Source organism: Sapajus apella, unplaced genomic scaffold (genome assembly GCF_009761245.1).
Source record: "Sapajus apella isolate SASKATOON/1434 unplaced genomic scaffold, GSC_monkey_1.0 scaffold15, whole genome shotgun sequence".
Classification (NCBI taxonomy): Eukaryota; Metazoa; Chordata; class Mammalia; order Primates; family Cebidae; genus Sapajus; species Sapajus apella.
This window is the reverse complement of record NW_022436955.1, coordinates 18,680,299-18,698,530: the sequence shown is the minus strand read 5'-3', so window position 1 is coordinate 18,698,530 and position 18,232 is coordinate 18,680,299. Positions and strand designations below refer to the sequence as shown.

Genomic DNA, 18,232 nt, shown 5'->3' with positions numbered 1-18,232 from the left:
TCAATTTAATGATAAAACTTTGACTGATGAGGAGTTTCTTCTTATGGATTAGCAAAGAAAGTTGTTTCTTAAGATGGAATCTACTCCTGGTGAAGATGCTGTGAACATTGTTGAAATGACAGCAAAGGATTTAGAATAGTATACATTTAGTTGATAAAGCAACAGCAGGGTTTGAGAGGACTGACTTCAGTTTTGAAAGAAGTTCTGTAGGTAAAATGCTATCAAATAGTATTGCATGCTACAGAGAAATCTTTCATGAAAGTAGAAGTCAATGTGATAGACTTCATTGTTGTTTTATTTTAAGAAATTGCCACTGCACTTATGTTTTTGTTTAACTTGTGGGCAAAGACTTATGGATAAGTGCAAAAAATAAATCCTCTTTTGCAACCCAGAACTCATTGTTCAGTATGAGTTTTGATACATGTAAGAAGGGATATTATGACACTTGAGACAGTTAACTGATGAGAGTATTGATAGCCATAAAGGTTGGTTCCAAGCCAGGCGCAGTGGCTCAAGCTTGCAATCCCCGCTCCGAGGTAGGAGTATTGCTTAAAGCCAGGAGTTCAAGACCAGCCTGGGCAAGAAAGTAACAAACACCTCATCTCCACAAAAATTAAAAAATTAGCTGTGTATTGGGGCATGTGCCTGTACTTGCTGTTCAGGAAAGGAAGGCTGAGGCAAAAGGATTGAGGCCAGGAGTTAGAGGCTGCACTGAGCTCTGATGGCACCACAGGGTCTGGGTAACAAAGACAGACCCTGTCTCTCAATTTAGAAAGATTGATTCTAGGACTGTAAAATAGTTTAAACAGGAGGGGATATGAAGGAAATCCTCATCAGTTTTACTTTTGCATTCCAATTTCATGCTGACTTAATATATAATATGGCTGTTTGTTTTAAAGGCTTTTATCTTGAGAACATGTTGTCTGGAGTTAAAGGTATTGGCATATTTCCACACCTGTACTATCCTTGAGTGTGATCGCTTAGGAATGAATATGATTTGAACTCATTCGTGTTAAGAGAGGGTGTCAAATTGAGAACCAGGCAGATCCACCACCTACAGTAAAAAGGATGCTAAAGTAAATTGGTTGAAGAAATTAGATCCCAAAGATTCTTGGTGAATTTTGAAGTCTTCATCAGTATATCCATATTAAAAGGAGATAACAGAAGCCAAAATCAAAGAATTAAGGGCTGACAGGACAACTGGATTAAAATAAGAATCAGTTTAATTAAAAAGGGCTAATTTGAAGATATATCTTTTTACTCCAGCCCTTTAGAGGATCTAAAGTGACCTTGATGGACAGTAGAAGAAATCACAACATGGAATTCCTTGAATAAAAATGTATTGACTTTAAATAATTTTGGCTAATGTTGCATATACACAATTAAAAAAAAAAAAAAAACTCTTTACACTGAAAAAAAAAAAAAAAAAAAAAAAAAAAAAATTGCCACAGCTGTCTCAGCCTCCACCACCCTCTGATCAGTCATCAGCCATCAACATTGAAGCAAGACTTTCTACCAACATAAAGATTTTGAGGCCGGGTGTGGCGACTCACACCTGTAATCCCAGCACTTTGCGGGGCCAAGGTGGATGGATCACGAGCTCAAGAGATCGAGACCATCCCGGCCAACACAGTGACACCCTGTCTCTACTAAAAATACAAAAATTAGCTAGGTGTGATGGCACATACCTGTAGTCGCAGCTGCTCATGAGACTGAGGCAGGAGAATTGCTTGAACCTGGGATGCGGAGGTTGCAGTGAGCTGAGGTCGTGCCACTGCATTCCAGCCTGGCGACAGAGTGAGACTCTGGCTCAAAAAAAAAAAAAGATTTTGATTCACTGAAGGTTCAGGTGATCATCGGCATTTTTAGCAATATTTTAAAATGAAGATCTGTACTTATTTTTCTTAGATATAATGCTATTACGTAATAGACTACAGTGTAGTGGAAACATAACTTACATATATACTAGGGAACCAAAAAGTTTGTGTGGCTTACTTTATTATGATATTTACTTCATTGTTGTGGTCTGGAACTGAACCCAAAATAGCTCCCAGATGTGCCTGTATTTTCACTCAGCTTTTTCTGATGTTAACATCTTATATTTGGCCATGGTACATTTGTCAAAATTAAGAGATTAACAATGAGATGGTACTGTTATCCAAACCCCACACTTTATTATAATTTCCCATTTTCCCACAAGTGTCTTTTAGCATGTTATTCCAGGATCCAGTTCAGGATACCCTGTTGCATTTAAGCAGTAGCTTTTAAAACAGTGCTTTTTCCCTTTCCCCACCACATTTAAGAAAACAAGTACGTTTTAGACTTAGAGAAGAGTTGGAAAGATGGAACAGAGAGTTCCATGTACCCCTTACCCAACATCTTGCATAGCCATGGTACATTTGTCAGAACTGAGACTGAGACTAACAGTGCCACCACGTTTTTATACGATCATGAGGACACTTCTCTTGGAGATATGTCTTGGATTTTTTTTTTTTTTTTTTTTTTTTTTTTTAACCACAAAGGCTGTGAGCATTATGCTCCTATGACTTTAAGGTTGGAGTTAGGCAGACCAGGACTTTGCATTTCTCCCTGGCCATATCCTGCTGTGTAATCTCCTTCAACTTCCTTCTCCACAAATGAGCGAATGCAGAGCCATAAGAGAAAATGTGGGGAAGTGGCAGGCACTCAACGGTTTACTGCACATGTTCCTTGGCATTTGGTGGGGTTGTGTCCCAGTGAATGCATTGTAAGTTGAAAATACAAGTCGAAAACCCATTTAATACACCCAGCCTACCAAACATAATAGCTTAGCTTAGCCTACCTTAAATCTGCTCACAACACTTACATTAGCCTATAGTTGGACAAAATCATCTAACACAAAGTCTATTTTACAATACAGTGTTGAATATCTTATGTAATTTATCAAATGCTGAACTGAAAATGAAAACTAGAATGGGTGTATGGGTAATCAGAGTACAGTTTCTACTGAATGCATATCATTTTCACACCATGATAAAGGCAAAATAATTGTAAGTAAAACCATAGTCAGGGACATAGTGTTTTCTCTTCCCAGAAAGGGGCGTGGAACAGAGAGATTCAGTAAAACAACAAAAAGCTTTAAAACTGAAGGGAAAGATGGTTTGAAAACTCTGTGAAGGAGTTTTTTTATCATTTTTTTTTAATACCATGGTCCATTTTTTAAATCCACTTCAGTAATTAACCATTAGTAACTTTATATATCACCTGTACTCCTACCTAACCCCCCCATATGATTTTGAAGCAAGTCTCAGATATTGTGTAGAATTTTACCCATACATTTTTGATATCTGTATCTAAAAATATTTAGATATTAGCATATCTGAGAAAAAGTAATGTCTTCATGGTATTCCCAAACACCCAGTCAGTGTTTAAATATCTCGTTGGTCTCATAAGTTTGGTTGTTTACAGTTTATTTGGATCCGGTAAGTTCCATACTTGGCAATTGGTTGATACTATATATTAGTCCTTTTTAATAATCAGATTTCTATTCCATCTTTTATTTTATTTTTTCTACTTGGAATGTATTTGCTGAAGAAACTGAGGATGTTGTCCACATCTTCATGGGTTTTGCTGATTGCATCCTCATGGTAGAGTTTAGCATCTTCCTCTGTCCTGTATGTTTCTTGAAAATTGGTAGTTTTATCCAAAGACTTGATCAGATTTCAATTTCACATATATAGTTTTTCTTATCAAGACTGTATTAGAGTAGTGTTCTATTTGGAGACATATAAACTCTGGTTTTCTTTTTTTGTGATGTTAGTAGCTGTTGATGATCCTAGATACATTCATGGTTACAGAATGATGGCAGTCTAATTTTATCATTTGTTTGTTTGTTTGTTTTACTACTTCTAAAGACAGTAAATCTTATCTTCTCCTATTTGGTTCCCAATTCATATAGGAAGATAAATTCTTTTTTTTTATTTAACTGGGTTATCTTTTTGTTGGTTTTTAAGGTTTTTTTTTTTGGAGACCAAGTCTCACTCTGTTGCCCAGGATGGAGTGCAGTGGTTCAATCTCAGCTCACTACAGCCTCTGCCTCCTGGGTTCAAGCAATTCTCTTGCCTCAGCCTCCTGAGTAGCTGGGACTACAGACATGCACCACCATGCCTGGCTAATTTTTATATTTTTGGTAGATGTGGGGTTTTGCCATGTTGGCTAGGCTGGTGTCGAACTCATGACCTCAAGTGATTTGCCTGCCTCAGCCTCCCAGAGTGCTGGGATTATAGGCGTGAGCCACCACACCCAGCCAATAAATTCTTTCATTTACCTTTTTTTTGTTGTTTTTGTTTTTCTTTTTTCTTTCTTTTTTTTTTTTTTTTTTTTGAGACAGTCTCACTCTGTTGCCCAGACTGGAGTGCAGAGGCGTAATCTCAGTTCACTGCGACCTCTGCCTCTGGGGTTCAAGTGATTCTCCTGCCTCAGCCTCCAAGTAGCTAGAATTACAGGCATATGCCACCATAGCTGGCTAATTTTTGTATTTTTAGCAGTGACAGAGTTTCACCATGTTGGCCAGGCTGGTCTGAACTCCTGACCTCAAATGATCCACCCGCCTCGGCCTCCTAAAGTGCTAAGATTACAGGCATGAGCCACCAAGCCTCGCCATTGACCTTTCATATGGTTTTGTTTTCCCAATTCATATAGGAAAGATACATTTTTTCCTTTCATTTTCAAAATGAGTTTGTGCACTAACCTCCTCCATAGTAACCAGTTTGTATTTTTTTTATACACTCATGAATTTAAACATTTGATGTTGTTTCAGTCCATTGCAGTCATCCTTATTGATTCTCAAATTTTTTTATATTTGGCAAATAATTTCTTCTTCAAATAAGCTAGTAAGTTATTTTGATAGTGACCTTAATAGTCTTTGCTGATTTCCATATCTGTGTGGCATAACAAAATATTCCAGGCTCCTTTTGTACATTACATTTCCTGTCCCAGAGCTGGTATATTCATCTAATCTGGAAGCCCTGCTTTCTTTCTGTGGGAAACATTATTTCAAGACATTATGGATAAGAGTGCCAGTTGCTACTGAGTTGGTCATTGTTTCAAGGATTTATCAATACATAGAGCAAAGAATTATGTTTTGCTTTGTCTTATTTTTCCTTCTTTACTTGAAAAATAGTACAACTACTTCCAAATCAAGTTTTTAGAACTCTGGGGTTATCTTTTTTTATTTTTTTTTATTTTTTGAGGCGGAGTTTCACTCATGTTACCCAGGCTGGAGTGCAATGGCGCGATCTCGGCTCACCGCAACCTCCGCCTCCTGGGTTCAGGCAATTCTCCTGCCTCAGCCTCCTGAGTAGCTGGGATTACAGGCACGCGCCACCATGCCCAGCTGATTTTTTGTATTTTTAGTAGAGACGGGGTTTCACCATGTTGACCAGGATGGCCTCGATCTCTTGACCTCGTGATCCACCCGCCTCGGCCTCCCAAAGTACTGGGATTACAGGCTTGAGCCACCGCGCCCGGCCTCTGGGGTTATCTTTAATCAGCTTCTGCCTTCCTAAGAAAGCCTCTCCCTTCCTAAGAAAAAAAACCACAGGAATGATGGATTGTCGTATAAATGTCCATTTATTTTATTTCACAATACATACACCCACCTGTTGTATGTATGATTAGTACAAATGGTTTAAAATGGTTTAAATTGTCTTGTTTTGCTTTGTTTTGTTTTGGGAGGTTTTTTTTTTTTTTTCCATTAGATTTCATTTTACTAGAAATGTATAGTCAACTTTCTGTGTTCTAAAGTCACCTGGAGTAGTTTTTCTTTTTGTAGTGATGTTACCAGTTGGACACGTTAGATTGATTTATTTTAGGAACTGCTTATGTTTCCACTTAAATTTTTTATTTATCTTGCGTGTCTTGGATTAACACCAGTAGACCATATACAGTTTTCTATACCTTTTTTCATTTGAAAGTTTCCTCATTTATTTCGTTTTCAGATGCAAAGTATTTTATTGTATGAATTACCAGAGTTCATTCAGTTAGTTTTCTTTGATAACATTTGGGTTGCTTCTAGTCTTTTGTTATCACAGAACCTTGCAATGAACAGTCTTATGTGTGTTTTGTGGTTTCTGGCAAGGATCTCAGTGTAATTTAAGGCTATCCTCTACTTAAGTTATGGCCAATTAAATGTCTGATTAAATGCCTGTAATAATTTCAAAATAACAATACTTAATTTTAAAAAGCTTATAATACATAATTACTCATTAGAGAAATGCAAATCAAAACCACAGTGAGATAATACTTCCCACCCACTAGGATGGTTATAATGTAAAAAGATGGAAATAGCAAGTGTTGGTAAGGGTATGGAGAAATTGAAACCTTCATACCTTGTTGGTTGGATGTAGAATGGTGTAGCTACATAGGAAAAGAGTTCAGCAGATTCTCAAAGTTAAACACAGAGCTCTATACAATTAACAATTCTTTGTATATACCCACACAGAATGAAAACATGTATCCACACAAAACCTTGCACACATATGTTCATAGCAGCATTATTCGTCCAAAAAGTAGAAATACTCAGTGACTTTCAACTGATAAATACGGATGAACAAAAGTGTTGTATGTCCAAACAGTGGGATATTATTCCGCTATAAAGACAAATGAGGCTGCGCGCGGTGGCTCACGCCTGTAACCCCAGCACTTTGGGAGGCCAAGGCGGGTGAATCACAAGGTCAAGAGATCGAGACCATCCTGGCCAACATGGTGAAACCCTGTCTCTACTGAAAAATACAAAAAGTAGCCGGGTGTGGTGGCGCACACCAGTAGTCCCAGCTACTCGGAGGCTGAGGCAGGAGAATTGCTTGAACCCAGGAAGTGCAGGTTGCAGTGAGCCGAGATCGCGCCACTCCACTGCAGCCTGGCACCTGGTGACAGAGCAAGACTCTGTCTCAAAAAAAAAAAAAAAAGCAACGAAGTACACTTGGCAAACTAATAATAGAAGGAACTTCCTCAATCTGATAAAGGGCATCCATGAAAAACCCACCACTAATATACTTAATCATGAAAAACTGAATGCTTTCCTCCTAAGATAGGAAAAAGACAAGTATGTCTACTCATGGCATCTCTATTGTACCTTGTACTGGAGCGTCTAGCCAGGGCAGTTAGGCAAGAAAATGAAACAAGAGACATCTAAATTGGAGAGAAAGGAGTTGAACTATCCACAGATGACATGTAGAAAATCCTAAGCATTCCACTAAAAAAGATTAGAACTAGTAAACAAGTTCAGCAAGGTTACAGGATCGCTATGGAAAAATCAACTGCGTGTGTGTGTGTGTGTGTGTGTGTGTGTGTGTGTATGTATAGATATACAATTTTTTTTTTTGAGACGGAGTCTTGCTCTGTCACCAGGCTGGAGTGCAATGCTGCAATCTCAGCTCACTGCAACCTCCGCCTCCTGGGTTCAAGCAACTCTCCTTCCTCAGCCTCCTGAGTAGCTGGGACTACAGGCATACACCACCACCATGCCCAGCTAATTTTTGTATTTTTAGTAGAGACAGGGTTTCACCGTGTTAGCCAGGATGTTCTTGATCTCTTGACCTCATGATCTGTCCACCTCGGCCTCCCAAAGTGCTAGGATTACAGGTGTAGGCCACTGCGCCTGGCCAACTGCATATATATTTTAAAGACAATCTTGCTCTGTCACTCAGGCTGGGGTACAGTAGCACAAAGAGCTCACTGCAGCCTCAACCTGGGCTCAAGCAATCCTGCCTTAACAGTTCTAGGGACTATATTTTTTTTTTTCTTTCTTTCTTTCTTTCTTTTTTTTTTTTTTGAGACCGAGTCTCTCTCTGTCACCCAGGCTAGAGTGAGTGCAGTGGCACGATCCCAGCTTACCACAACCTTCACCTCCTGGGTTCAAGTGATTCTTCTGCCTCAGCCGTCGTAGTAGTTAGGATTACAGGTGTCTACCACCATGCCCGACTGATTTTTATATTTTTGATGGAAATGGGGGTTCACCATTCTGGCCAGGCTGGTTCTAAACTGGCCTCAAGTGATCTGCCTGCCTGGCCTCCCACAGTGCTGGGATTAGAGATATGAGCCACCACACCCGGCCTAGGATCTATATTTCTATAAACTAGCAGTGAAGCATCCAAAAGTGAAATTAAGGAGATAGCCCTGGCACAGTGGCTCATGCCTGTAATCCTAGCGCTTTGAGAGGCTGAGGCAGAAGAATTGCTTGAGACCAGGAATTCAAAACTAGCCTGATCAACAAAGTGAGATTTCATCTCTACTAAAAAAACAAACAAAAAATTAAAGTTATCCAGGTGTGGTGGCATGCCCCTGAGGTCCCAGCTACTCTGGGTGCTGAGGCAGGAAGGTCGCTTGAGCCTCGGAGTTTGAGGCTACAGTAAGTTATGATGGTACCGCTGTACTCCAGCCTGAGTGACAGACAGCAAGACCCTGTCTCTGAAAACAAAAATTAAAAGGAGACAGTTCCATTTACAAAAGCTTCAAAAAGAATAGGAATAAATTTGACAGCAGATGTGCCTGACTGTATGCTGAAATCTACAGAATACTGTTCAGGGAAATTAAAGAAAATCTGAACAAATGGAAAGACGTTTAATGTTCATGGATTGGAAGATATTATTAATATGGCATTATAGTCATTCACTTAAGAGCATATATTTTATGATGTACAAATTATATCAATACAAAAAAATGCTTACAGTAACTACTGCAGCAAAATTTGAATTTAAAAAAATTAAGTGAACCTAAAAAGCAAAAAAAAACTTGTGATCTATGGTAAGTTTTTAATATTAAAAGAGCATTTCTTTCCTGTTCAAGATGAGTCAGTTACCGCAAAAGCAGAGCCCAAGAAATTTTAGGCTTTAGGCTTAAAATTGATTTTATTTTTGTTTGTTGTTTTTAAATTTTATTTTGAAATAACTTTAGATTTACAGAAGTGTTGTAAAGATAGTACAGAGTTCACACAAGGACTTCACCCAGCTTCTTCTAATGCTAACATCTTATATAACCTTAGTACATTTATCAAAACTAAGAAATTAACATTGGGAGCCAAGCATGGTTCACACCTGCAGTCGCAGCTACTTTGAAAATTGAGGAGGGAAGATTGCTTGAGGCCAGAAGTTTGAAGTTGTAGTGTGCTGTGATCACGCCTGTGAATCACCACTGCACTCCAGCCTGGGCAACAGAGTGAGTGAGACCTTGTCTCTAAAAAAGAAAAAAAGAAATTAACCATACAATGCCATTAACTAAATGATAGACTTTGGATTTTGACAATTTTCCCACTAATAACCATTTGTGTTCCAGGAACCAAACCCATATTCCACCTTTTAGTCAGTTATCATGTCTTTAGTCTCTTCCCATCCCTTGATAGTTTCTCAACCTGTTTTTATTTTTCATGACATTACCTTTGGAAAGTGCTGGTCAGGTATTTTGTAGAATGTCTCTTCGTGTGTTTGCTTCATGATTCCACATGATTAGAATGAGGTTATGGATGTTGGGGAGACCAACAGAGAGGGGACATGCCCTTCTTATCTCGTATATCAGTATGTTATGATGTTAACTTTAATCATTTGGTCAAGTTGGAGTTTGCCAGGTTTCTCCACTGTGAAGTTTTCCCTTTAAATTTATGGTTTTGTATTGCTTGCTATTCCATTTTTAAGGTCACTTTGGATCCATTTTCATGATACAAATAAATGCTGACCTTTGTTACTGAACTCCAGCTCCCAGGATGCATTGTGGCACCAACTACATGCTGTCATGTGGAAGGACAGAGAGACCATCTGTGTTTTCCTAAGCAAAGCAGAATTGTTTTTCAGGAGTAGGGTAGGCAAATCCTGTTGACTAACTAGATTTTCAAGTTTTGATTCGGCAGCAAAATACCGCCTCAGAGGAGAGGAATGGGGCAGGGTAATTTCTAGACTTTGGAATGCATATCTATGTCTTGCAGTAGGTGTTGACTTTTTTTTTTTTTTTTTTTTTTTTTGAGTGGAAGTTTTCAGAGCTATCTTGGAAAATCAAAGTATATCCAGTATTGATTATATGAAACTTAGTTTAGTGTTGCTTCCTTCATCCTGTCTGTCCTCCTGGTACTCTGTACAGTGGAGAGTTTACCTCTAAAGAACTTCAGCACATTGACATTCCTGGTCCTTGGGCCACTTCATTTACATTTACCTACAGCTTTGATGTGAGATTCCAGGACACAATCTCACCACCTTTCTGTTACTAGCACTGCATATGAGCTAGCAAGCACTGAGGATTCAGCAGAGTTTAAGCACAGTGAAGTATTCATGGGAGATGCATTTAGGAGTATCAGACATTGGCATTTGAGCCATTGCTCCATGTTGCCCACACTACCATCAGTTCTATTATTTTCACTTCACATCCATTCGGACTTCTTGCGTAGAGATCTGGAAGCCTCATATCTAGAAGACCTTGATTATGTCCTCTGGTGCAGCCTCAGTGTAGTCACTGATGACATGACCAGGTCTTACAGCAACTGAGCACCAACTTAGGACCCACTATCATGTGCCTTGAACATTTTTCAAGGTTTTCAGCATTTTTCAAGATTTTACAGTTGACTCACTTATATTCCTCACGGTGGTCTAACTGATCACAGTAAGCAAACGAATGCTCTTTTGTTTGTTTAACAGCTCATGACTTGAAGAAAACATGATCTTGATCTCTTATTACCAAACTCTCACAGATTTTGGGATGTTCTTTTCTTTTTTAAGAGACAGGGTCTCTGTCATCTAGGGAGGAGAACTGTGACATGATCATAGTTCACTGCAGCCTTGATCTCCTGGGCTTAAGTGATCCTCCTTCCTTTTGCTCAGCCTTTCAAGTAGTCGGAACCACAGGTGCACAGCCGCCATGCCCGGCTAATGTGTGTGTGTTGTTTTGTTTTGGTTTGGTTTTTTGAGACAGTCTCACTCTGTCACCCAGGCTGAAGTACAGTGGTGCAGTCTGGGCTCACTGCAACCTCCACCTCCCAGATTAAAGCAATTCGCATGTCTTACCCTGCTGAGTGGCTAGGACTACAGGCACATACCACCGTGCCCAGCTAATTTTTGTATTTTTAGTAGAGACTGGGTTTTGCTATGTTGCCCAGGCTGGTCTCAAACTCCTGGCCTCAAGTGATTAACCTGCCTTGGCCTCCCAAAGTGCTAGGATTATAGGTGTGAGCCACTGTGCCCAAACTGTTATATTTTTGCAGCAATGGGGTCTCACTTTGTTGCTCAGGCTGGTCTCGAACTTTTGGGCTTAAGTGATCTTCCCGCCTCAGTCTTGCAAAGTGCTAGGATTGGAGACATGAGCCACTTTACCCTCCCTCCCTTCTTCCCTCTCTCCCTCCCTCCCTCCCTCCCTTCCTTCTTTCCTTCCTTGTTGCTCTTTCTCTCTTTCTCTTTCTTTTTTTTCTGAGACGGAGCCTCCTTCTGTTGCCCAGGCTGGCTTGCGGGGATGCGACCTCAGTTCACTGCCACCTCCGCCGCCTGAGTTCAAGCTATTCTCCTGCCTCAGCTTCTAGAGTATCTGGGACTATAGGCACCTGCCACCACGCCCAGCTAATTTTTATATTTGTAGTAGAGACAGGGTTTCACCATATTGGCCAGGCTGGTCTCGAACTCCTGACCTTGTGATCCACCCACCTTGGCCTCCAAAAGTGCTGGGATTACAGGCATCAGCCACCCTGCCTGGCCGGGACAGAGTCTCACTCCGTCACCCAGGCTGGAGTGCAGCGGCTTGATCTTGGCTTACTGCAACCTCTGCCTGCCAGGTTCAAGTGATTCTCCTGCCTCAGCCTCCCGAGTAGCTGGGACTACAGGTGCATGCCACCACTCCCAGCTAATTTTTTTTGTGTATTTTTAGTAGAGACGGGGTTTCACCGTGTTAGCCAGGATGGTCTTGATCTCCTGACCTTGTGATCTGCCCACCTCGGACTCTCAAAGTGCTGGGATTACAGGCATGAGCCACCATGCCAGGCCTTATAGATATTTTTCTTACGGGCATAAGTCCCATCATTTTGTTTTCTAAAGTAATTAAAGTGATTTGACTCCTGGTTTCCATTGTTTTCTTACTGTGGTGAAGTACATGTAACTTAAAATTAACCATTTTAAAGTGTACAATTCAGTGGCATTTGATACATATACAGTGTTGTGTAGCCATCACTCTGGTTCCTTTTAATGTTTGTACATAGCAGTGAAAAAACATGCATAGTCCCTCAAAGCCTTGTGTATGCTGACAGAGCAAGCTTTTCTTCAGGTTCAGAATTTATGCACTACCACTGAAGGTTAGTTTCATCCGGCAGCCAGGCAATTCATCCGTTGGGTTTTAAGTAACTGGTTTAGTACAGCTTGTTGTCATACAGTAATTGCACTAAATAAGACCTCTAAAATTATTCATGCTGCTTTAATTTAGGAACGGGGGAAAACTATTTCTTACCAGAGATTCTTAAAATGTCCCAATTAAAGAAATGCCTTTTAAAAATTCTGCTTAAAATGTTGCATGCTTATGTATTGCGCAGTTTACTCAACTATCAAATCATCTACAGAATTACTTCCTTTCCTTTGCCTTCTTAGGACTTCAGCCTTTTGTGCATGAGATGATCCCGCATTGGTTAACTGAGTTACAGTGAGTGTTATGGCAGGAAAGAGAGTAGGGGTAGTCAGTGCGAGGATATTGACCATTTTTAGTTTACTTGGCTAAGGCATTTGTGAAGCTTATTGCTTAGTTTCTTTTTGGAAGCTTGTAAAATAATTGAGCTAGTGATAGTCATGAACTTTCCCAGGCTTCCCTAGGTACCCTGGGGCCTTGTGTCTCCCAACCCCCCAAATGACTGGGAATTGGCCTAGCTGTTTTGTCATTCATATATATATGGATTTTCCCTCTAAAATTCCTTTCCATCTTGGAACTGTTCCATTAGCATTTGTTCCTCATCTACATGATGTAGAACTGTACCTTTTTTGCTGGAAAAAAAATGGAGTCAACACATTTAGTGTAAGGAAGCCATAGCCAGGCTGTTCCCAGACCCCTTGAGGGCTGCTCAGAGGTGGAATCCTCAACAAAAGAACTCTGTTAAGCAAGAGAGAACATGTATGTGCAGAGAAGCTGCTGTCTAGTGCCAGCAGCATTTTGTTCTCTAAACAGCTAAAATGTAAAGGGGTTTTGCTGGATGATTTTTTTTTTTTTTTAACATGTTTAGTGTCATGTAGTAGAGTCAGTTTATCCCAGGGACGTTTTTCTGAAAACTAAGCAAGTCCCTGCCTTCCCCAAGAACAACCAAACCACAAGTTGGTACCTGTGGGGTTTGTTCACTTGTGGTCCTGACCTTAAATCTAGTTGTTTTCTTCCAGGGAGCTCAGTGCCTTACCAAGGAGACTGCCATCTTCCTTGCGGCAGATCTGCAGTGACCCCATTGGATGGGGGGTGTGCCATCTCACCTAGGGCAGACTCCTCAACCTTAGCACCACTGGCATTTGGGCTGGATAATTTTGTGTCCTGCTCATTACAGCATGCTTAGCAGCATCCCTAGCCTTTACCCCCTAGATATCTGTGATTTATTTCCCAAATTGTGACAATCAAAAATTTCTCCAGACAGTGCCAAATGTTTTCTGAGGGCAGAATTGCCCAGGATTGAGAATCACTGCCCTCTGGTTTCTTCCAGAAGCAAGAGAAGACTCCTGATTCTTAACCTAGCCACCTAACCCCAAAATATTTTTTCTTCTTCCCCCAAGTAACAGCCTAGAGAAAGAATGTCTTTTCCAGTCTGATCCGCAGATAGAGCCCACATGTGCGAATATACAAGGCCAGGCAGAACTCTAACTCTATTTGGCTTTGGCTACCTACCACTAGAGTTGGGAAGTGATGAGCCAGCTGTGACCTCCTTACTATCTGCCCTTCTTCTTCCAAGTAAACCAACTTTTATACAGTCTTTCTGTTAATGAGTCAGTTAGTAAAGAAAACAGTCTCCCTTTCCAAACCGGTTCTCAAGCTGAGACATGGCTGAGTTTTGGACACATAAGCTCCTGTTTTACTGACTTTTTTTTCCGGCGAATGAGGAAGGATGCCAGTGCAGACAGTAGTACCAACAAGAATTCATGATTGTAGCAGCAATTTTTTTTTTAAAACAATACATCCCAGATTTTTCCAGCAACAATAATTCAAAAGCACACGTGTTCTCTACATCTTAAAGTAAAACGTAAAGTTCAGTGTTAACAGAGGGTTATAAAACCATTGGCGTAGCAGAAGCCGCAAATCAATCCTGACAGTGAATTTTTGGCAACGTGCTGGCCTTTGGAAACATCTGTTGGTGTGGCCTGTGATATCCAGGTATGAGGTATATCCTTAAAGTATTTAACTTGGAATGTGTGAACTATACAAATACTAGGAATGAATAAAATGTCATTGCAGTTTTAGAAGAGAAAGAGACCACAGGGACCTGCTTCTTTTGCAGGAAAGTGAAGTTCAGAGAGGCAAAGGAGCAGAACAGAGTCCAAAGACTTAGGTCTTTTGATTGCTCCAGCTAGAGTTGTTTTTCCATGGAACCACACTGCCTCGTTACCTGGCTGCTTGAGAAGAGCAATAAATTGAGCACTGAAAGGGAGTCCTAGGAACAGTGGCAAATGCAAAAGCAAGAAGGGGAAAGAACAGGGCAGCTTGGCCTTCCCGAGAAATACTGTGGCTGGAGCTGTGGAAAGTGTGTCAGCGTTGCAGGGTCAGGCTTTTTTTTTTCTTCTATACCCTGCTGAAACTTTGTGCTGTCAAAGAAGCCTTCCCAAATTGCCAGAGCAATGCCAAACACAGGAACTCCATTTATAATCCCCTCACTGAGAGGGTTCCCTTGAAGTTTTTAAACTCTCTGCTAATCTACCCAATCTCTTATTTTGGAGAGAAACTACCAGTCTTCTCTTAACAGGCTTAAGAGAATCTATGCATAGTTTTCTTCCTCCAAGGTAGATACCAGGAACAAGATTACAAAAGAAAACCTTTCTGAACATTATAGCAAAGCCAGTTGGGTTGCCATAGGGTTATTAATAGCTTAGAATCCCACTGTGCACTAGGAATAGTAGGTCCCAGTCAAGAACAGCAGCCGTGAAGGATAATTGTAGCTGGTGGTATGTAGTGCAGGTTGACGGATGGGCAATTACTGCTGAAACTTGCCTAATTTACAGCCATTAACATTTACATAAAAATTCATTTAAAATTTCATTTAAAATTCATTTTAAAAATTCATTTAAAAACTACCTCATTAGTTGAAACCCAATGAGATGCTCGTAGCATCATTAGGAATAATTAACTGGAGGGGGATAAGCATTAGAAAGTGCCCTCAGAGTTGAAGCACTTGTATGGCCAGTGTGTCTTTGGGCCAGGCATATCGCTGGCCTGAGAAGAGAATGGTCATCAAGAAAATATTTTCTTTTCTTCCAAGTTAGGAAACAGACTCACAATGGAGTCTACTTCTCGACTTGGAATTTTGAGATGGGCAGGAAACAACCAGCCATTACCAGCTGAAGTTTTCCTGCTGATAAATGAACCCTGAGGCCACAGTGACCTGTCTTGTTAATGAGTTAATGAAGAAGCTGATCCTTCATTGACCTCATCCTTAAAAGCTTTCTGTAGAGCTGAAACAACATTTCTCTTATTTATGAGTTAACTCTTTTCTTACTCAGCAAATGAGAAACAGAAAACAGAATGTCTATGACAGAGAAGCAGAGTGTCTACCAATGGGCTTCTCTTTCTTACGTTTTTTAAAATTTAAACTTTAATTTCACTTACAGAAAGAAATCTCATCCAAAAAATAGTTCCTTATATGACAGAACCTTAATAAAACTGGTTTTTTATTTATGTTCTCTTCACCCCCAAGGCAGTGACGTTTAATGAAGAATTTCCCCACTCATTACTCTGACAAAAAATTGGAATAGACCAACATAAGTGGTTTGAGTTTATGTAAATATTTTAGTGTGGAGGGAAAGAGAAATTTTTACTTCTGTAAATACATGTTATTAACCAAGCATCTCATTAAAGGAGGCAGATCTTGTCTGTAGCTTACTAGAGAAGAGAAAGAACAGTCTCCTTTAAATTGGGTTATATTTGAATAACCAAAAATGAATTCTTCTTACAATTTATTTCTTCTCTTATTGATTGTTGGTGATGTCCCATAATTTGAAGGAGGCTCCAGGGTTGTTCTTGATATCTCTGTTACAGATCGTCATAGGATCATTGTGGTTCTGGAAATGTGATTTTATCAGTCGATTAGACTGTGATAAATTGATTTGTGACAGTCACAAGGCCAGCTACATTTGTTTTAGAAAATCCAAATGCTTGTTTATTAACTTAAAATTATTATTTCAGTAACTAGAGGAGTTTGTTTTATTGAGGCATCCCTAAACTAGTATGAGAAAATCATAAAAAACAAAACCAGAAAAATCATAAAAAGTAACAGGAAGATTTGTTTGGTAAGCAAAGAAAATGGGTTAATCATCTTAAGACATCTTCTCCATGTGCCATTTAAAGACTTTTAAGGAATCTTTTTTTGTTGTTGTTTTTTGGTTTTTGGTTTTTTTTCTTTGGAATCTTTGTCTTCCACAATAAAATCCTTGGTATTAGTGGTTCATGTCTAGAACAGCTTCTGCTTGGTGAGTGCTGAAGGGCCCCTGCTAAGATGGCTCTCAAGTTGGCAGACTGAACACATGTCACATGTATGCCCCAAATCCATAATATATTAGAAAGATATATGTCCTTAGCAGTGCTAGAAGGAAAGAAGCCTCCTGAGAAGTTTAGAAATGTGAGGCATTCTTGAAGGGCAGAAGGCTGAGGGAATCAGATTAAAGGTGAAAGTCAGAGTCCAGAAGCCCTGCATGTCCTGCCCTTCCCACAACCAGTGGAGATTGGTGGTGGTGAATTAATGCAGCATTTACACACCAAGGATCTGAACAGCCATGAGCAAGCACATAACAGAGTCACCAGACATTAGTGTGAAACCAACATCATAAATTCCTAACTGAAGAAACTGAAAAGCTAACATTGAAGGATCGTTGTAAGTAGAACATAAAGAAGACTTTAAGGGAAGTGAATTTATCCATGAAACAAATAAAAAGAATATTTCACTCATGAAATAAGAAAAAAGAATGATTTTTATTTCCTAGATCTTGGAAATAAGGCATGATCCTTTAGTTAGAAACTCATTAAAGGACCAAATAGCAGAATGGATACAACTAAAGGAAGTAAGCGAGCAAGTTGAATGAGCTACAGAATTATCCTAGAATATAAAATAAGACGAAGAGATAGGCTGACAGAAAAGTGAATACAATAAGGAGGCTCATTTCAGAAATTCCAGAGTTCATGCAGTAGGAATTCTAGGAGGAGGAGACAGAGACAGTGGAGGAGGGAGCAAATACCCAAAGAAATAATGGGAGAAAGTTTCCCAGAACAGAAGAAAAGCAAGAATTTGTAGATCGCAAGGGACCACTGAGTGCCCACTCTGAAGTCATGAGTTTAAGAAGACTCAAATTGTATACATATAATGGAAGCTTCCAGAGAGAGAAAACTGTCCAGCCTATAAAGCAGCAAGGATCAAGTTGGCATCAGGGTCTTCTGGCAACACGCAAGAGGATGTTAAAGCAACATGTTCAGAGTTCTGAAAGAACACAGTGCAGAACCTGAGTCTGTACCCACAGAAGCTATCCCTCATGTGTTAAGGGTAATTGAAGACATTTTTCAGGTTTGCAGGAACTTAGTTTCTCACTCATTATCCCTATTTTATAGAATTATCAAAGGGATGTTGTCCGGAAAAATGAAAGGGGGATCAAGAAGAATTGATGAGCAAAAAAACACAAAATGCATTAGATCAGTAACCCTCTGGAAGGTGAGCAGCTGCATTCTCCCAACAGCAGTGACATCTCTAGACACGGGTAGAAACAGCCACCCAGAGGTTCTCATCCACACTGTGCTCTGATATTCGTCACAGTTGTCACCAGAATTCCAGTTCTCCAGATCGTGCTCATCTTTAAGATGTTCATCTGTACTCTGCTCTGAACATTCCCTGAATAGATCCTTCTCACCCTTCCCTGTCCTCTCATTCTGTGTACGCAACTGAAACCCATTGGTTCCTTTCAGTTTCAGCTTCCTTGATGAATGATCCCTTTATCCTCTTGCCTCCTCTTAAATGGGCCAGTGGTCCCCTGGAAACACCGCCACCTGCAGTAACCTCAGGCAGAGGCTCTTTTTT

General features: G+C 40.0%; 1 protein-coding gene and 1 non-coding gene across 2 annotated transcripts in view; both read left to right on the top strand.

The window, feature by feature from the left end:
* Positions 1–18,232, top strand: part of CFDP1 (craniofacial development protein 1) — a 132,989-nt gene that overhangs the window by 70,387 nt on the left and 44,370 nt on the right. The window lies entirely within an intron of this gene.
* On the top strand, positions 315–438 carry LOC116555852. Its single transcript, XR_004270703.1, has one exon. It is a non-coding gene; the product is annotated as a small nucleolar RNA SNORA40 (small nucleolar RNA).